This window comes from Lepidochelys olivacea (genome assembly GCF_965140295.1).
Source record: "Lepidochelys olivacea isolate rLepOli2 genome assembly, chromosome: 11".
Classification (NCBI taxonomy): Eukaryota; Metazoa; Chordata; order Testudines; family Cheloniidae; genus Lepidochelys; species Lepidochelys olivacea.
The window spans coordinates 73,852,824-73,874,534 of record NC_140421.1 but is presented as its reverse complement, the minus strand read 5'-3'; positions in this window follow the sequence as shown (position 1 = coordinate 73,874,534).

Genomic DNA, 21,711 nt, shown 5'->3' with positions numbered 1-21,711 from the left:
CCAGCAATGTTCAGTTTAGTATTCATCTGTTTCCCATGCAGTAACTCTGTGGGTGATTTTTGCATTGTGGCATGTCGTGTAGCCCGATATGCTTGCAAGAAATCAGAAGTGAAGAGTATCCACAATCGCCCTTCCAGTTTAGCCATTTGCAAACTCTCTTTCAAACTCCTGTTAAACCGTTCAATTTCCCTATTGGCTTGAGGGTAATATAGGGATGACCTTCTGTGTAAAATGTTCCTCTGTGCTAGAAAAGTTTCAAACTCCAGGGAAGTAAATTGACTACCATTATCTGAAACCAGTTCTTTGGGTTACCTTCCCTGCTAAAAACTGAAGAGAGGAACTTAATTACTATAGCAGAAGAAATTTGCTATGTAAATGCTACCTCAAGCCATTTACTGAATAGTTTATTAAAGTGATGGCATAATGGCAGTCAACTGGAGCAGTATCAAAGGGTCCTACAATGTCAATCTCCACTCTTTCCCATGCAGACTCAGGAAGAGGAACAGGCTGTAATGGAGGGGTACATGTCACTGCTGTCTTATCATGCATTTGGCAAGTGACACAAGATTTTATGAGTGCTTCAGTTTGAGAGTCCATTCCTGGCCACCAATACAGATTTTGTAGTTGTTGTTTGGTTTGGACAATTCCTTGATGAATATCATGTGTCAGGTGTATGAGTTTTGACTGTAATTTGACTGTAATTCTTCTGGCTCAAGGAGCTGGTGTGTACCTCGTAGCACACAGCCATCAAACAAAGAAAGTTCATCCCGAACTCTAAAATAAGGCAGCAAAACTGGGTCAAGGTTTTTAGGGTTACGGGGCCATCTCTTTGTCAGAAATTCTTGTAGTTTTGGTCGAATTGGACATGCTGAACAAGCAGCTTGAAATTGTTCTTTTGTAACTGCAGTGAGAGTGCTTCTAATAAGCGCAACCACTACGTCCTCATCCTCCGGTGGACCATCTGGTGAAGGCAAAGGCAGGTGAGAAAGGCAATCAGCGACCACATTTTGGTTTCCAGGCTTATATTCCAGTTCATAATTGAAAGAGAGTAGTCTTGCAGATCATCGAGCAATACGATATCCTGCTCTTCCCAGTCCTTTCGTGGTGAGCAACATTGTCAAAGGGCTGTGGTCTGTGCACAACTTGAACATGTGGCCCCACAGGTAAGTTCTCCTTTTTTCAGTAGTCCAGACACAAGCAAGTGCTCCTTTTTCGACTGTAGAATATTTTCTCTCAGCTTTACTTAGTGTCCTTGAAGCAAATGCAACAGTCCTCTCTGTGTTGTTCTCATGCAGTTGTGTGTGAACAGCCCCAAGTCCATAATCAGAAGCATCAGTAGATACAATTGTGGGCAATGCAGGACTGAATAGTGCAAGTACTGGACTATGTACAATCCAGTCTTTCACCGTTTCGAAACTAGCTTGTGCATCCTAAGGTTGAACTTCTCCAGAGTAATTCCCAATGACAGAAGCATAATTGGGAATGAATTTTGCATACCAGGAGGTAAGACCCAAGAAGGAATGTAAGGTTTGCAAATCTGTTGGAGGAGGAGCATTTGAAATTGCCAGGATATGATCTGGATCAGGTTTTAGTCCAGCCTGAGAAATTGTATGCCCCAGAAAGGAGAGTTCAGTTTGTCTAAATTTGCATTTGGACCAATTGAGCTAGAGGCCTGCTGTGCTGATGCAGTTTAGTACAGTCTGCAGGTTATTGTCATGCTGCTCAGAAGTATTTTCAAACACGATAATATCATCCAGATAGCACTGAACTCCATGTTGATTCTTCAGAATCAATTACATCATTTTTTGAAAGGCACTTGGGGCAGATGCGAGACCGTATGGGACACGTTTAAAACAAAATAGTCCCTCATGTGTAATAAATGCTGTGAGGTCTCTGCTATCTTCATGCAACATAACCTGGTGGTTGCACTCTGCAAATCAAGAGTAGAAAACATCTTTGCTCCACGGAGTTCTGCAAATACTTCTTCTATGTGAGGAAGAGGATGGCTGTCAATCACAATAGCTTTATTTGGCTCCCTTAAGTCCACACAAAGGCGAATGCCTCCACCCTTCTTCTGCGTCACTACTTTTGTTGAAACCCATTCCGAGGAGTTGATCTCTTCAATAATGTCCTTTTGAACAAGTTTTCTGAGTTCCTCTGAAACAGCTTCTCTGACTGAAAATGGTAAGCGCCGTAACTTCTGTCATATAGGCATTATTCTGCATTTTAACTTTATGCAGAAACCCATGAGCACAGCTGAGTTTCTCCCCAACCTCGTGTTGTGTCCCAGCTGAAACTGGTGTGTGTACCGCAAGAGAGCTTTGCTGAGGAAGATCAATTCATCCATTAACTACCCTGAGATTTAAAGCAGCCAATAAATCTCTGCCAAGGACAGGATTGGCTTTGTGGACAATGTAGAGCTCTGCTGTTACACAGCAATCACCAAAAGTAACTATTACTAGCAGACAGCCATGTACTAGAATATTGTTTTTCAAATAGCACACCTAGTAAAATTTGGGTTCAGTAAGAGGCACATCTTTAAAGTAAAGTAAAGCTTATGCTCAAATAAATTGGTTAGTCTCTAAGGTGCCACAAGTACTCCTTTTCTTTTTGCGAATACAGACTAACATGGCTGCTACTCTGACACCTGGCAGATAGATGGAATCAGGTAGTATAGATACTGCTGAGCCAGTGTCCAACATTAGCTGAATAGAGTGTGGTTTGCCTGAGGGTATGGCGGAAATATTTACAATGCACTTTATCTGTTTTGGAATATGTGCAGTAGTGATTTTGTCCACGCTCAGCATAGTAACATCTGGTATTGTAACTGCATGCACCTGATAATTGAACTGGCTACTGCAACATACTTTAGCAAAATGTCCAATCTTTTTGCAATGATTGCACTGAGCTACTTTTGGCGGTCATCCTGTGTAGCTTGCAAGGTGTTGTGGGGATCCACAGCAAAAACAGGCTTTTACTCTATTTTGAATTTGCTGATTTGGTGGTTTTTCATTAGTTTTCCTCTTGTAATCGTTTGTCTGCAGTGGTAGTGAACTTTTCTGCAAAGGAGTCACAGCCTTGACTGTGCCTCCTGTACCCATGCTCATTATTTTGGCTTCAGCTGTAGCTGACTCAATCTGAGTAGCAATGGTTATTGCTTTTTCTAGTGTAAGTTGTGGTTCTAGAAGTAAGCATTCTCTTACATGAAGCATGGTTGTTTTCTCAATGAGCTGGTCTATAATCATCTCATCTGCCATATTCCCAAAGTCACAAATTACAATCAGACTCCTCAGGGAAGCAATATACTGCCTTATAATTTCCCCTGGTTTCTGCTCACGCTGGCGAAATCTGTAGTGATTAGCTACTACATTCACTTTTGGCACAAAAAAATTCTTTAATGCTGTGAGTGCAGTCTCATATTTATCATCTGCAAGGGGAAAAGTGTAAAATATACGCTGCCCTTCTGCTCCAAGGCAGTGGATTAGCAGAACACTTTTTCTTACTTCAGAAATCTCTGTAGCAGTAATTGCAAGCAGATAAGTCTCAAACATATGGATCCAGGCAGTAAAAGCAATTGGAGGCTCACTTGGGCTTTGCAGAAAGCGTGCAGGTAGGTTCAGAGGCAGAAGATCCATACTCATCGCGAAAATGTTGTATCAACCAGGCAAGGTACTAATAAGCTTCAACAGGACTTTATTTTCAAAGTGGAAACCTCTTTACCAAGCTGCTGCTGCACCCTCTATAGCTTTCTCCCAGCCTCTCAACTCCTCCCCCCTCCTTCCTGTTTCCTGTCCTTTCAGACTCCCAACAGCCAGTGCTCCCAATTCTAATAATTACAAGCAACATCTAAACACCAAGCACCACACAATTCCTAATAGGCCCCCAAACAGCAGGGCCCGATAAAGCACAGTACATCACAGCACATTACTGCTAAAGTGCTCTGTCAAAGCCTCACTGACAGACCCCACCGAATTGGTTCTCGCTATGTCCCACAGTATTCTGTCCTCCATGTTCCCTGTGGATTCCGTTCCTCTTGTGGAGCTGCAGCCTTGTGCTTCCTGTGCTTGCAACACTTAGGATTATAGTGCAGAGCTGTGCAGGCTCAATGCTTCTGTCAGAGATGGCAGATAGTGAGGAGGGCTGGGTGCATTCATGGGATTTTGAAAAAAAAGACAAAATTATCCCTCTCTCCTGCTGGTAATAGCTCGTCTTAAGTGATCAGTCTCCTTACAGTGCGTATGATAACACCCATTGTTTCATGTTCTGTGTATATATCAATCTCCGCACTGTATTTTCCACTGAATGCATCCGATGAAGTGAGCTGTAGCTCACGAAAGCTTATGCTCAAATAAATTGGTTAGTCTCTAAGGTGCCACAAGTACTCCTTTTCTTTTTCCAAATACAGACTAACACAGCTGCTATTCTGAAACCTTTCATAAGACAGGTTTTCCATTCCTCGGATCATCCTAGTAGCCCTTCTCTGTACCTGTTCCGGTTTGAATTCATCCTTCTTAAACATGGGAGACCAGAACTGCACACAGTATTCCAGGTGAGGTCTCACCAGTGCCTTGTATAACGGTACTAACACTTCCTTATCTCTACTGGAAATACCTCGCCTGATGCATCCCAAGACCGCATTAGCTTTTTTCATGGCCATATCACATTGGCGGCTCATAGTCATCCTGTGGTCAACCAATACTGCAAGGTCCTTCTCCTCCTCTGTTACTTCTAATTGGTGCGTCCCCAGCTTATAACTAAAATTCTTGTTATTAATCCCTAAATGCATGACCTTGCACTTCTCACTATTAAATTTCATCCTATTACTATTACTCCAGTTTACAAGGTCACCCAGATCTTCCTGTATGATATCCCGGTCTCTTTCTAAATTGGCAATATCTCCCAGCTTTGTATCATCTGCAAACTTTATTAGCACACTCCCACTTTTTGTGCCGAGGTCAGTAATAAAAAGATTAAATAAGATTGGTCCCAAAACCGATCCCTGAGGAACTCCACTGGTAACCTCCCTCCAGCCTGACAGTTCACCTTTCAGTGTGACCTGCTGTAGTCTCCCTGTTAACCAATTCCTTATCCACCTTTCAATTTGAATATTGATCCCCATCTTTTCCAATTTAACTAATCATTCCCCATGTGGCACAGTATCAAACACCTTACTGAAATCTAGGTAAATTAGATCCACTGGGTTTCCTTTGTCTAAAAAATCTGTTACTTTCTCAAAGAAGGAGATCAGGTTGGTTTGGCATGATCTACCTCTTGTAAAACCATGTTGTATTTGGTCCCATTTACCATTGACCTCAGTGTCCTTAACTACTTTCTCCTTCAAATTTTTTTGCAAGACCTTGCATACTACAGATGTCAAACTAACAGGCCTGTAGTTACCTGGATCACTTTGTTTTCCTTTCTTAAAAATAGGAACTATGTTAGCAATTCTCCAATCATACGGTACAACCCCTGAGTTTACAGAGTCATTAAAAATTCTTGCTAATGGGCTTGCAATTTCATGTACCAATTCCTTTAATATTCTTGGATGAAGATTATCTGAGCCCCCCAATTTAGTCCCATTAAGTTGTTCGAGTTTCGCTTCTACCTCAGATATGGTAATATCTACCTCCATATCCTCATTCTCATTTGTCATGCTACCATTATCCCTAAGATCCTCATTAGCCTTATTAAAGACTGAGGCAAAGTATTTGTTTAGATATTGGGCCATGCCTAGATTATCCTTAACCTCCACTCCATCCTCAGTGTTTAGCGGTCCCACTTCTTCTTTCTTTGTTTTCTTCTTATTTATATGGCTATAGAACCTTTTACTATTGGTTTTAATTCCCTTTGCAAGGTCCAACGCTACTTGACTTTTAGCCTGTCTCACTTTATCCCTACATGTTCTGACCTCAATAAGGTAGCTTTCTTTGCTGATCCCTCCCATCTTCCACTTTCTGTATGCTTTCTGCTTTTTCTTAATCACCTCTCTGAGATGCTTGCTCATCCAGCTTGGTCTACAACTCCTGCCTATGAATTTTTTCCCCTTTCTTGGGATGCAGGCTTCCGATAGCTTCTGCAGCTTTGACTTAAAGTAATCCCAGGCCTCCTCTGCCTTTAGATCCATAAATTCTTCAGTCCAATCCACTTCCCTAACTAATTTCTTTAATTTTCGAAAGTCAGCCCTTTTGAAATCAAAAACCCTTGTCGCAGATTTATTTTTGTTTATCCTTCCGTTCACTTTGAACTGAATTAACTCATGATCACGTGAACCAAGATTGTCTCCTACAACCATTTCTTCTATGAGGTCCTCACTACTCACCAAAAACAAATCTAAAATGGCATCCCCTCTAGTCGGTTCAGCAACTACTTGATGAAGGAATCCATCAGCTATCGCATCTAGGAAAATTTTAGCCTTATTATTATTACTACCAGTCATCCTCCAGTCTATATCTGGGAAGTTAAAGTCTCCTATAATCACGCAGTTTCCATTACTATTTACTTCATTAGAAACATTAAAGGGGGCTCTATCCATATCCAAATTAGATCCCGGCGGTCTATAGCACACCCCAAGCACTATCCCAGGGGAGGCTCTAGTAGTTTTCTTCCCCAATGTATTTTTACCCAGACGGACTCTGTCTGATCCATTCCATCGCTTCTTATTTCTTTACATTCTACCTCATTCTCGATATACAATGCTGCTCCACCACCTTTACCTTTATATCTGTCTTTCCTAAATAGCAAATACCCTTCAATACCCGTAGTCCAGTCATGACGACTATTCCACCATGTTTCTGTTATCCCTATAATATCTGGTTTCACTTCCTGCACCAGTAGCTCTAGTTCCTCCATTTTGTTACCGAGGCTCCTCGCATTGGTGTACAAACATCTTAATTTTTGCTGTTTGGCCTCGCTCACATTCTGTACCCGATTAGGCACGGACATTCTACAGCCAGTATGACCTATTGGACTGGTATCCACACTGCCCTTCCTCCTTATGTCCATTCTCCTACCCACGGCTGTATCCTTTCTTGCTTTGTTTTCTTCCCTCTCAATGCTAAAATCCGGCGTGGAGATTACCTGAACATCTCCCAACCATCTCCCCAAATTCCTAGTTTAAAGCTCTCTTAATCAGTTGTGCCAGCCTCCAACCTAGAAGTCTATTTCCTTCCCTACTCAGATGAAGTCCATCCCGAGAGAACTGTCCTCTGTCCATGAAAGCCTCCCAGTGGCCATACATCCCAACGCTCTCCTTATAGCAGCACTGCCTGAGCATCTATTGATAGTCATAATCTTGTCACACCTTTGTTGCCCTTCTCTAGGAACAGGCAGAATCCCACTAAAGATCACCTGAGCCTCAATTTCCTTAAGCTTCTTCACAGCATCCTCTGGCAAAGAGTTCCACAGGTTGACTGTGTGTTGTGTGAAGAAATACTTCCTTTTGTTTGTTTTAAACCTGCTGCCTATTAATTTCATTTGGTGACCCCTAGTTTTTGTGTTATGAGAAGGAGGAAATAACACTTCCTGATTTACTTTCTCCACACAAGTCATGATTTTATAGACCTCTATCATATCCCCCCTTAGTGATCTCTTTTCCAGGCTGAAAAGACCCAGTCTTATTCATCTCTCCTCATATGGCAACCATTCCATTCCCTTAATAATTTCTGTTGCCCTTTTCTGAACCTTTTCCAATTTCAATATATCTTTTTTGAGATGGGGCGACCATATCTGCACGCAGTATTCAAATCCAAATATAATGAGGGAGCAGAAGAACTTGTGACTTCAAGGGAGCAGCTGGGCAGAGGAGCTAGCACCAGACTGCTTCTGAGAAATCTAGACCCTCCTGGAGTAAAAGGAAGGGAGCTGGAGATGGAAAGCTGGAGTTCCAGAGCTTTTTGACTCATTTGTGTTATATTTATGGAGTCTGCCTTTTTCTGATTTGCTTTAAGCCACTGCTGCCCAAGTCCAGGGCTGACCCAGGCCCCTCGAATTAGAACTTTACCCACGATAGTGTTCATCATCCACTGACAGCGACCCACTCTGAAACCAAACTGTGACTGTTATTTACAAACATGTTTACTTCTTTGCCTGTGTAGAAGTGCAGTCTGGAAGGATTACAGTGCATATGTGCCAACAAAGGAAAAAGCCGAGGGGGTTTCGGTGCAGTCACTTTATGCTTCCCTGGTTAGTTCAATGGAATGTGCTGATGCCCTTGCCCCAGGGGTGGCGCTAGACTAGCTGCCAGCAACTGACCATGCAATCGGCACCTCCCAAACCCCAAGGGCAGATCTAAGCTGAGGTTTTTGGTAAACTGGGAAACATTTTGCCCCTTTTTCCCTTTTAATGATTTTTAAGTGTTTTTTTTTAAACAGTGTCCGTCTGTCCAACCAATGTTTCTGAGATCAGATAAAATAGAGACATGAAATTTTCAGAATAGATTTGTACACGACAGCTAGATGATATTTCAGTCTGATTTCAAATAAAAATGCATTAAAATGTTAATTATAATTTTTATGATTACAAATCCAAAATCATCCATTACGCTATCCTGCTTTAACTGCCATTACCACCACATCCAATATGGAAAGAAATAAGAAAACCCTTCAATGAACTTTAACCTGTATTTACAAAACACTTAGAATAAAAAACACTCTGTGGTCTTAAAACATGACTTTTCTTGCTTTAAGTTTTGAAAATTCAATCACTAGTTTTTAGTTCCAGTTTTCCAGCTTTTCATGCTCTATTGACATTGTGGCAAGTACAACAAGTCTCTCTTGCATCATTGTTGAATGCAGATATGTTTTTATCAATTTTAACTTTGACAAGCTATGTTCCCCACTAGCTACAAAAACTGGCAAAGTTAAAATAATGCGCAGAGCTATAAAAATGTTTGTGAAAATAAACTCAGACAGTTTTCCAAACAAACTTCAGTACTTCTTCAGGAGTGGAATGTTTCTTAAGTCGTCTTGAAAAAGCCTAAAGCTCACTACACAAATCTGTAGCATCAATGTCTTTTGAATTTTCATGAGTCAATGCTGACTCCAGTTTTATACAAAATTCTCTTATCTGTTTTGCTGTTTTCTTTTGCAAGCTGTGAATATCATACAGGAAGCCAAATACTGACTCTAGCTGCTGCATCTGTTGAAATCTTTCATCAACTGAGTGAATAGCAGTATCAAGGACTGCGAAGTAGAAATTCACTTTGAACCTTTGTTTTGGGTTCTGAATGGGTGTGTCTCATCCTTCATATGAAAACTGCTGTTTCTTTTGCCGAATCTGAACTGGATCAAATTCTTTCAGAAAGTCTATTTCTTCAGCAAGCTCGAGGGAATCTACCAGTGTTCTTTCGAACCCTTCATCACTTCTGAATTCCTCCGGAATATTTTTAGTTTGCTGCAGTTTTTGAATAGCAGAATGTATGTTCACGTTCTTTTCCTGAAGCTGCTTTCTAGTGAGGGTAATCTCGAAAAGGATATTATACCACAAAATGAATGAACTCACAAATTTGAACTTGGAAAGGCCATTTGCAAGAGCTTCTGCATCTGAACGTGCCGTATTGCCAGATGATCCAGTAAAGGGAATATCATCAGAAATTTCAATTAGGGCATCATAAATGTTTCCAAGTTCATAGCAAAGAGGCTTCAAAGCATTAATGTGACTCTCCCATCTTGTCTGACTAAGTGGTTTCACAGTTAGAGAATTCACATGGCGAGTCAGACTCTCCCAACGGCGTGTTCAGCCTGAGAAAAACACATAAACACATTGCACCAGGTCAAAGAAACTGTTTGCCTCCAAAGAGCATCTAGCAGCATCACTGACAACCAAATTCAGAGAATGCGCACTGCAAGGAAAGAAAAAGGCCCTAGGATTGATTTCCATCATTCTCCTTTGCACACCATTGTCTTTACCCTTCATATTACTCCCATTATCATAGCCTTGGCTACTTAAGTTTTCAACAGAAGATGACATTCTTTCAAGCTCTTGTAGAATAGTTTCAGTCATAAATGCTCCAGTCATGTCCTTCAGTGGTATAAAACCCCAAAAATGTTCCTTTATGAGCACTTCAACACTATCTTCATCTGTAGACTTTTCCATATTCACAAAATGAATGATCATCGTCATTTGTTCAACATGACTCACATCGGGTGTACAGTCCAGTATTATTGAAAAGTATTTTGCAGAATGGGCAGCTTCTACAATTTTCTTTTTAATGGCATTTGCTAGGATTTGAATCAGTTCATTCTGCATATTTTTTTCCTAAGTAATGAACCCGTGTTTCATTATCAGTTATTTTACGTAGATGCTCCTTCATGACTGGATCAAAGTTAGGTATTCAACAAATTTTTAAAAGTTTCCATTACCCAGAGTGTATAATTTTTCATTTCTACCACAGCCACGGAATGCTAAATTTTGTCCACTGAGAACTCTCACTAAAGCAATCAGACGCTCTAATATTTGTTGCCAATATTCTTCTTTTTCCTTGGTCACACATAAATTTTCTTCATCAATAGTTTTTCCTTTTTTCAATTGTAATTCAAATTCTTTCCAATTTTGAAAACATTCCAAATGTTCTGTACTTCTTTCATGTGAAGAGAGAATTGAAGATATGTTTTTCCAGTCCTTCGAACATTTTCAGTAAGTGATGTACCAATTGCTTGCTTTCTAAACAACTTGCAGCAAAAGCCAAACACAGAGTCCTTTGACACTGAATATTGTAACCAGTTTCAATGAATTTGTTCCCTATTAATGAGTTTCCTCTTGTAATGCTGATCAGAGAATTTTCTTTTATTTCCATCCTTAGGGAAGGGAAATTTGTGAACTTGTTCAGGTCCATGTTCCACGAGAATTTGCCGCACACTGTCAGCACATCTGGACCATGAAACTGAGTCCCCATACTGTAACTTGGTTGTAACTTCCTCATCCTTTCTTCCTTCTACTTCATTTACTTCAATTTCTTCATGTGTCTCTGAAGGTGAATAAATCTTTTCCCCCTTCCATATCAGTCTGATGCCTTCATCTAGAAGTATGTTTCCATCATCTTGATGTTCCAAATTGCTTCCATGCGGATGTGAGCTAACCTCCTCTCCAAGTAAAATTCCTTCATCTGGATGCTGTGAACTTCTTCCATCTTTATTTGGATTAAAGAGAAGATATTTCAGGAAGGATCCCTGCTGTTTTGCTTGGTCCTTTTCCTTCTCAGCCTTTCGTTTATGATACTCAGCTCCTGAGGGTTTTCTTTTTCCTCTTTCTGCCATGGGGCATTTGAATATTGTTACATACTGTGCTCCCGACTGCAAGCATTATAATGTTAAGGATCGCCGACACACCACATGGTTGGCGATTTAAACCACATTGCAGCCATTCCAACAAGTCTTTTCACTGCTTAAAGGTTCAAAGATTAGTAACATACACTCACCTATTAAAACAGTTAGTTACAGCTTTTACACGGAAACAAAATGACCTTTTTTGACGTTATAACGCGACACTGGTTGTTTGGAAAGTAATCCCCTTCCTCATGGTTACCCGCTTGGAGTGTGATGTTATCACTTTTGTAGTCTATTAAGCATTAACACTGTTACTTTTCTTTTATGGACCTTATTTATTACGTGTGAACCAGTTATAACAAAGAAAAGTTCATAATTATACAGCCAGATAATAACTCTAAGGTTTAATAACGCTTAAAGATACTCACATTTTGGATTTATAATGCTGAAAGATGTTGTTCTTTATTCTTTGGTGCCAAGAAACACAATTTTCCACAGTATTTGCTTGATTATTAACCATCGACGTGTGTTAAAATGACCGTTTGACATGTATCAACTCGCAATATCTCCGCTCTACATGAATTTGCAGCTATGCAACCTTGATGTATATTCGAGTTAGGTGTCACTAGCATTGCAGCTCTTGCCACTGGCAGATGTGTTTCACCATGGCTGAGTTATTGCTTATCAAAGTTGTGGAGTGGGTCATCTAGACCCTACATGGCAAATTGAAAAAAAAATTTGCTAAAATATTATTTATTTTCGCAGTAAATAAAAGATTTGACATATTAATAAATTTTCAGAAATGTAGAGAAATGAATTATAATTCATATTCCCTCCGTAAGCGCACAGGAATTGAAATAATGACATCTTCGTTATTTTTTTTCATCTTTTTCATTTTTTTTCATTTTATTTTTTTTTAAATTTTATTTTTTTCCTCAAATTTGGAACCCCTTTTAACTTGGCACCCTAGGCGACTGCCTAGTTCGCCTATATGGATGGGCCGCCCCTGCGTTGACCCAATGATCATCCCACCACTGATGTTGTACACCTGTGCAATAAAGAGTTAAGAAGTCATGTTGCATGCTACAAGTTGCTTCTGTTATAGTATTACGTGTTTTCATTTTGTGGGGAGGTTTGCTGCAAACACAAGAATAGCCAGCAGTCAGTCTAATCAAAAGTGTTATGATATTGGGTTGAGAGGAGCCAGAGACAGAGGACTTTGTGTGTATGTCGGTTGAAGGTGGAATGAACCAGGAGAGGAAAAGAGGTTGTGCCTGCAGAGGCAACAGGAAATGTGGAAAGGTGGGAAGCAAACTTTGAGAAACTCTGTATTTTACTAGCCCATGACTGGCAGGCAAGTGGTTTCTTCCTGATCTTGGAGCAGATTAATATGTGGTTTCCAAAGATATATAGCACTAAATTTTGGAACTGACTGAGCAGATACCTTGACAGCTGAGGGAAAAGAACTATGTGCACTGCCAGGGTTGTGGATTCTGGATGATTCCTGGCTCACGAGGTTGCAGAAGTTTTCAGGAGAGCAAGAAGAACATTATGACATGGGGATTGCTGACTACAGGCTGATTTGGGTGGAGAGAAGTGGCCTGGGTTGGCATCATATTTTGCCCACTCTGCAGCATCTAACCAATGACTTAAGAGGTTGTGATCTACCAGACACTGTGGTGGTTTACTTGGGCAGAAGTTATCTGGGCCTTGTTCCTGGTGTGCCCCTCATACAATGTATGGGAGCAGATTTGGACTACATCAGATTTGTGTCAGAGAATCATAGAAGATTAGGATAGGAAGAGACTCAGGAGGTCATCTAGTCCAACCCCCTGCTCAAAGCAGGACCAAACCCAACTAAATCGTCCCAACCAGGGCTTTGTCAAGCCGGGCCTTAAAAACCTCTAAGGACGGAGATTCCACCACCTCCTCTAGGGAACCCATTCCAGTGCTTCACCACCCTCCTACTGAAAAAGTTTTTCCTAATATCCAACCGAAACCTCCCCCACTGCAACTTGAGACCATTGCTCCTTGTTCTGTCATCTGCCACCACTGAGAACAGCCTAGCTCCATCCTCTTTGGTACCCCCCATCCAGGTAGTTGAAAGCTGCTATCAAATCTCCAGGATTTGAAAACTGTCCAGGAGCTGTGACAGTTTTCTCTGATTTGGCTGAGCATCTGAATAAGTTCTACAGTGACAATATGAAAGCTATTAATAAGTGTTGGAAGAACAGAAATTGGAGGATTCATGGCTGGCTGGACAATGTGTACTGTATGGCAGAGAAACATTACAAGCACTCTGTTCACGGAGGGGGAACATCTGTCAGACAGTCGTCAGAGGATCTTTCTCTCAAGCATAAAACTCTCAGTATTTCGGAACAGAAACTATTTGTGATTTCTCTGGCTGGCCCTGCCACAAATTCCACCCTCCCGCCGTTCTGAAACATGACCAGGAACACCCTTGCACCATGACAGAGTTTCCCTTTACTCCAGGCCCTGCATGTCAGTTGGGTTCTAGGAGTGGAGAAGTAACAGTCATAGAAAAGTTTGTATACCAGGGAGTGAAGACTGCAGGGACATGTGTTCCCTGCTTGCAGTGGGGAGTCTGTGTTGAGAAGTGGGGAGGGGCCAGTTTGGAGGGGGAATGCATTGAAAGGGTCATTGGAGGGGGAATGCATTGAAAGCTGGGGAGGTGTGCTGAAGGAGGGCTGGCGGGGTGCAGCTGATATTTATATGGGGGAGAGAGACATCTGGAGCAGTATGATAATTGTGGGACACTCTATATACACAGCTGCCTAAATGACTACTAACTCCTATCAATGTCATGTCTTTTCCTGTTCAAAAAAATGAGGAAATTCAATGGCAAAAACTCATGTGAATGCAGAGTGGTGGTTCAGTGACCCCATGCAGAATGCTGATTTGAGTAAAACTCAAACTTTGGAAAACCAGGAAACGCATACTTAAATCTGCCATCATTCAGCAGTGTAGGTAAACCTACCCCATTGACTGCACCTGGAGTGTATGCAAATAATTCCCATTGGCTATTGCCAGCTCCAGGGGAACAGAAGGATAGTGGCATAAGCAACTTTCTCCCCCTTCTGCGCCTTAATGATGTTAGATGGAATCCAGTGAGTGAGAGTGAACGAGTTGTAAACAGAGGAGAAGAAATGGTACATTTCAGCAACTGTGGGGTTGGCAGAGTAAAGGTATGTGTGTTAATGGGTAGTATTGGGGCATTGATGAAAGGGGTAGGGTTGCACATGCAATCTTCACGATGCATTTCCTGGTTTTCCAATGTTTGAGTTTTGCTCACCTCAGGGTGCTGCAAGGAGATGATGGAAGGGCAGTGAGTGAGTGAGGACTTGTGATGCCACTCAAATTTGTGGCAACTAAAAAAGTTGCAGCATGTTAAGAGTTGCAGTTTTTGCAACACAATTGCCGCTTACAATTTTCTTACCACCTTATATGAATTAGTATCAGGATTATGGTGTATTTAAAAATGGTGCTCCAATTGTGGGCTATCACCTGAATATCCAGGGCTTTCCTGGTCCTACTTGCAGGCTAGGAGGCTCTATGGGGATGCATGTGATCTGGGCCTAGCAGTCCTCATTCTGCAGGCAGACAGCCCAGAGTAAGATGTGGTGAGTTGTGCCTCTCTCTGTCTTAAGGAGCAGTCCGCTTTGTTTCTCTCTGTTTTGGGTTCTTATATGTTATTATTCTGAATTCTAAGAAACAAAGCAGTGTTACCTTGCAATCTTCCAGCAAGATTTTTTAAAAATCTAACATCTCTGTGTACAGACTGTAAAACATAACAAGGTTCAGGGAGACAGTGCTTGGTAAAAGGACTGGTATTTGAGAGGAAGAAAAACCTTTATTTAACTCTTCTAGGGGAAAGTAAAGATGATATCCATCAATGGTGGTTGCTGTTGTTAGTACAGATAGTGAAATGGCCGTAATGTTGGCATGGGTGAAAATGTGCTACCATCTTTGGAGGTTTGCAACCTGGTTTAATCTATGCTTTCGTTTGAATTTTTTTTTAACTACAAAAAAAAGGAGGCCAAATTCATCCCTGGTGTCCCGTGGAGTTATCCACATGAGCTCCTGTATTGTTGCTACAAGCCTTACTTTAACACACAGACAAAAAATCTAGTACCAATCAGCTTTCTTAACTCTCTAGGGAGTGTCCTGAGACTAAAACTGCTTGTTTAGCTAGGTTAGTCTGACATCTGAGAGGAGCAGGAGATTATAATCTGAAAACTGGAATGGGAAGGGGTTTAGTTAATTTTATTTCCTGTTCTCATAAATAAAAGACCAAACAAGAGATACATGTCATTCTGTTTTCTGTTCTTGGTCTGACATTTCACCTTTAGGACAAAGAATTAAAACAAAAAGTATATTGTCTCATTAAATATCTGGTGCTTCGCTACTTCAACTCTTTCACTGTTCTGTAACTTAATTATTTAGTTTTTCCAGGCTTTAATTGATTCATTCCTACCGTCTATGTTCCATTGGGAAGTCAAATCTAGGGAACTGAGAATAAGATAGGAAAACCCAGCTCATTTGCATAGAATCATAGGACTGGAAGGGACCTCAAGAGGTCTTCTAGTCCAGTCGCTTGCACTCATGGTAGGACTAAGTATTATCAGATCATCCCTGACAGGTGTTTGTCCAACCTGCTCTTAACAATCTCCAATGATGGAGATTCCACAACCTCCCTAGACAATTTATTCCAGTGCTTAACTACCCTGAGAGTTAGGAAGTTTTTCTTAAAGTCCAACCTAAACTTTGGTGCCTATCTTGTTCAAACACGATTTCCCAAAGTCTCTCTCTCAAGCCTGGCCCTTATTTGTGGGCATTTCTTTTCCCACCTATCCACAGACCTCAGCCCATGAAAGAAATTGGGTGTTTGAGATTACCACAGTGTGCTCATAAATGTTTAATAACTCCTCAGTCACTGCATGGTGCTTGGATTTCTTGCTTGTGCCATCATTGTTACTAGCGCAGGTTGGAACACTCCAGTTAATTTTGTTTTGTTTAAATAAGTTGTTTCATGGAACACAAAGTGTTCCAGAGATGTATCATTTTCAACCAGGTTTTCAATGGGAAGGTTTCAGAGGTCCAGGATGGAGTCTCCAGTCACTTCCAGAGAAAGAGAGAGGGGAAGGAATTGAACATGTGACCTTTTCAATCCCCAAATATGGTGTTTTGACCCAATTCCATTACGTGATGCTTGACAAATTTTGTTTCCATTACAATGAAGAAGAAAAACAAAAACTTGAGGATCTTGAAAGTTGTCACAAAACAGCATCGTTGTTCCCTGGCCAGCACTAGTCATTACTTTATGAAGTTTCAGGCCAGGAAAGGTTTTAGATTTCCAGCCATTACAATTCCCCACTACACTGAACTAAGCATATAAGGGATTTGATTGTGAGACCAAAACAAAGCAACAAGAAACAACTTTAGCTTTGCTCATTTCACCTTTTTGTTTGGCTCATGTTAAATCAGGAGCTATTACCACTAACATGAGATCTCATTTAGGCTGAATCTATTCGAAGAACAGAGGGCCAACAGCATTCACTTTCCCACCAGTGAATCAAATGAACCCCATTTCCATTTAATTCATATTATGCTATAATAATGTAGGCTATTTGAATTAGCAAACTATGAATTGTCCCTGACTTCTTTGTAAACATTTTGGACCTTATTCTGAAAGGAGTCCTTGCTGCTCAGCTGGTGGGAATTTGGTATTGTCTCTTAGAGCTGGGTGGAAGGTACGCAACAGGAAAATGTTTTGACAAATCAGGAACATTTCACTGAATGTTTCCAGGCATATTTCTTTGGTTTCCCAGCAAGCTCTGCTCCCTGCCCGTTACATACACACAGCACTGTGGCTCTGTGGGCCATAACTCTCCCAGTGACCTTGGCCAACTCACTTCAACTCTCTCTACTTCAGTTTCTCTGTCTGTAAAATGGGAATAGCAGCATTTACTGACCAACCTCAGAAGAATATTGCTTTTAGATGAGGCTTGAACTCACAGCCTCAGCATCATTCCACACAGTATTGCTCTACAAGTACTGCGCCACTGGCAGATTCATAAGTAGCTGTGAATACTGCCAAGTGTATGTTTTATCCCTTTTCTGTGTGCCTTTTCTTTGGAACTGGTAGCTTTGATGTGTGGCACCAGAAGACCAAAGGAAGGTCTGATCTTTCAAGGAACATGGCTCTGCAACCCTTTCCTTATACTACCTACACTCTATATTAAATACAAAGGGCTAAAACCTCAGATGCAGCTGACTCCTCTTGGTGCACCAGGGTGAGGAGTGATATAAGAGGCTTTCTACCCCCACTCTTCTTACCCCAATCCCCAAGGATCATGGGAGCGCAGCATACTCTCCCATCACTCTGTCCTGTCCCTGGCATGCCTATTACACTCCTGCAGGAGCAGGCTGCACAGACCTGGATATGTTGCCTTTCTCCCACCCAGGGATTTCCCTATGGAAGCAAGCTGAATCACTTAATAAACTGGGCTGTATCTGCTCAGCATGTATTTAATCCAGCCAAATGCACACCTCCCAAAGGGGGAACACTGCTGGCTCGAGGGGAGTACTGGGGATTACAGTGGATCACAAGCTGAAAATGATTTAACAGTGTGATGCATTTGCAGAAAAGGCTAATATCATTCTTGGGTGTATTAACAGGAGAGTTGTATGTGAGATACGTGGAGCAGCGGCAACTTGTCCCACTCCACTGAGCACTGGTGAGGCCTCAGCTTTAGTATTGTGTCCTGTTATGGGTGCCACCCTTTAACAAAGATGTGGACAAACTGGAGAGACTCCAGAAGGGGGCAACAAAAATGATAAAAAAGTTTTAAAAACCTGACCTCTGAGGAAAAAAAACCTGACCTCTGATTTAACTGGGAATTGGTCCTGCTTCGAGCAGGGGGTTGGACTAGATGACCTTCTGGGGTCCCTTCCAACCCTGATATTCTATGAAAGAAAACTGGGCATATTTAGTCTTGAGAAAAGAAGACAGAGGGGGAACCTGATAACAATCTACAAATATGTTATAAGGAGGGCAGTGATAAATTGTTCTGCATGTCCACTGAAGGTAGAACAAGAAGCAATGGGTTTAATCTGCAACAAGGGAGATTTAGGTTAGATATTAGGAAAAAACTAACTATAAGGGTAGTTAAATTCTGGAATAGGCCTCAAAAGGAGTTTGTGGAATCCCTGTCATTGGAGGTTTTTAAGACTAGATTGGACAAACACCCGTCAGGGATGGTCTAGGTTTACTTGGTCCTGTTTGACTGCAAGGGGCTACACTTGATGACTTCTGGAGGTCCCTTCAAACCCCACAGTTCTATGAATAAAGAATGCAAGTCACACAGAGGATGGAGTACTGTATCTTGGAAAGCAGTTACTCTGGAAAGGACTTGGGTGTTATGGTAGATAGCCAACTGGACATAAGCTCCCAGGACAATGCTTTAGCTCAGAGAGCTAACGCAATTGTTGGAGGTACAAGCAGGAGAAGATCTAGTAGAAGCATACTCCTTACAACACTGATGAGACCATTACTGGATTCGGTGTCCAGTTCTGATGTCTGCGTCCATAAGGATGTTGACCATTGGAAATGGTTCAGAAAAGAGCTACAAGACTAATCTATGGTCTGGAAAACCTGCCTTATAGTGGGAGACTAAAGAAGCTTAAAGAAGCTAAAGACAGCTATTTAATTTAGCAGACAAACGCATAACAAGATCCAGGCACTGGAAGCTGAAGCTGGATAAATTCAGACAAGAAATAAGCCACACAGTTTAAACAGTGAGGGTAAATAACCATTGGACCAAATTACAAAGGGATATGGATTCTCAACTGCTTGATGTTTTAAATCAAGGCTGGATAGCTTTCCCCCAAAATATGCTGTAGCTCACCCACCAGATATGGGCTTGATGCAGGCATCATTAGGTGACGTTCTCTGGTTTATGTTATGCAGGAGATTAGACTAGATTATCACAATGGCTCCTTCTGGCCTTAATAAAAGCCTCGCTACTCTCTTGAAATAATTGTCTATCTCCTTTGCAGAAGCAAGGCAAAGAGGAAAGGGTGAAGATTGAGGATTTGGCCCAAACTATTTTTCAATCTGCTTTATATGGCAGGAGGCAGTGCATATTGCAAGGGCTGTCCATCTGGAATTTTATGGATGCCTTCATCAGGATGGCAAGCATTTTGATAGCAGCAACAGGCTACTCCTTTGTTAGCATTAGATCAATTTGCTTTCTGTAAAGGAATGAACTGCTTGACCTTAAAGGGACTTACATTTTCAAAGCAATGTGCCAGGATTGCTCAGTTCCCATTGCTGCTAATGGAAGTCATGTGGCTAAGCCCTTGGGTTTCACACAACTTTGAGTCTTGTGAAAGGCTTTCCTGGAATTTCAAAGGAAATATAATTTTAAAAGCATTTATTTAGCTCTCAGTGGAAGCCCATGCCAATGCAAACAATCAAGAGTAAAGTTTGGAAGTAGTTCTTGCCATGCATCCAGAATGAGAGGAGTATTAAAAAAACAAAAACAAAAACCAACCCCACCATGCAGCCCAAAACACAAGTTTTGCTCTAGCAAAAAACACAACATGAGGATAAAAGTACAGAATCTTTTGTTCTTACTCTAGAACAAGTAAGTGAATTCTAAATGTAGCAAAACAAGATCTCATCTAGAGCTGGGTGAAAATTTTCAGAATAGTTTATTTGCCAAAGAAATGCAGTTTCCCAGGTTGTGCAAAACTACTTGTGAATGTGTGTTGAAATTGGCAAATACAGTTTCAATTAAAAAAATGAAATTTTTTTAAAAAAGATTAAATGTTTCATTTTGACATTTTCTAAAAAGAACAGTTTTGTTTTGAAACAACATTTCATTTAGAAATTTAGCAAGAGCCATTTAAAAAAATGAAAGGAAATGTTTCATTTTGCATTGAACAAAAAGTTTCATTACATTCCAAATTAATTTTTCCATGTTGGTGGGGAGGGGGAAAACCTAAAAATCTCCTTTTGGTTCCACCTGAAATTAATTTTGCTTCCTACCCAATTTTTCAGTTTGACGACTGAACCAAAAACAAAAATACCCCCTGTCCCCCAAACCCAACCAATGATTTGCTTAGCTCTGTTCTCATCCCGGCAGCCTCCAGGTTCTGCCTTCCCTGCCACCAATAGCCTCCTTTCTTCAGCAGTGTTGACTTCTGTGACGGGTTGGATCACAGAAACCCCCTTGCGGCTGCCAACTGATGTGCCAAGACTACTTCTGCCCCTGCTGTCCCTGCCCACCCAGCTTGGGACTCCAGAACCCTGCCTGGTAGTGTCAGATGCGCTTGCTGGCTACAAACACAGACCCAGGGCTGAATCATGTCCCACAAACTGTAGGCTTAACTGAAAAAAGCTCAAGAAGTGTTCCTGTCTCCAACACTCAGATGCCCAACTCCCAGTGGGGTCCAAACCCCAAATAAATCAGTTTTTACCTTGTATAAAGCGTATACAGGGTAAACTCATAAATTGTTCACCCTCTATAACACTGATAGAGAGGTATGCACAGCTGTCCCCCCCCCCCAGGTATTAATACATACTCTGGGTTAATTAATAAGTAAAAAGTGATTTTATTAAATACAAAAAGTAGGATTTAAGTGGTTCCAAGTAATAACAGACAGAACAAAGTGAATTACCAAGCAAAATAAAATAAAACACGCAAGCCTATGCCTAATACAGTAAGAAACTGAATACAAATAAAATCTCACTCTCTTCTACAGACTAGCCTCCTTCTAGTCTAGGTCCAGCAATCACTCACACCCCAGTGGTTACTGTCCTTTGTTCCAGTTTCTTTTAGGTATCCTTTGGGAGTGGAGAGGCTTCTCTTGAGCCAGCTGAAGACAAAATGGAGGGGTCTCCCAGAGTTTTAAATAGACTTTCTCTTGTGGGTGGACACCCCTACCTCCCCCTGTGTAGAATCCCAGCTACAAGATGGAGTTTTGAAGTCACATGGGCAAGTCACATGTCCATGCATGAATCAGAACTTACAGGTAGCAGCCATTGTTCACATGCTTCCTTGAACGTCCTCAAGTAGTCTTCTTATGTGGATTGGAGCATTACATGTTTCATTGTCCTTTAAGTTGATTGGGCACTTAATTTGCACATTCCTTTCTCAAGAAGCTGACCAAATGCCTTACTAAGGCTACTTAAAATCAAACAAGTACACAGCCAGTATTCATAACTTCGAATACAAAAATGGTACATGCATACAAATAGGATGAATATATACAGCAGATCGGGGTCCCCAACGTGGTGCCCGTGGGCGCAATGGTGCCTGCTGGGGCAGTTGTGTGTGCCTGCAGGACACCACGCTGCCGCAATGCCGCCACCGAGCGCGGCCACCTGAGAACCGCCCACTGAAATGCTGCTGAGAAGCGTTGC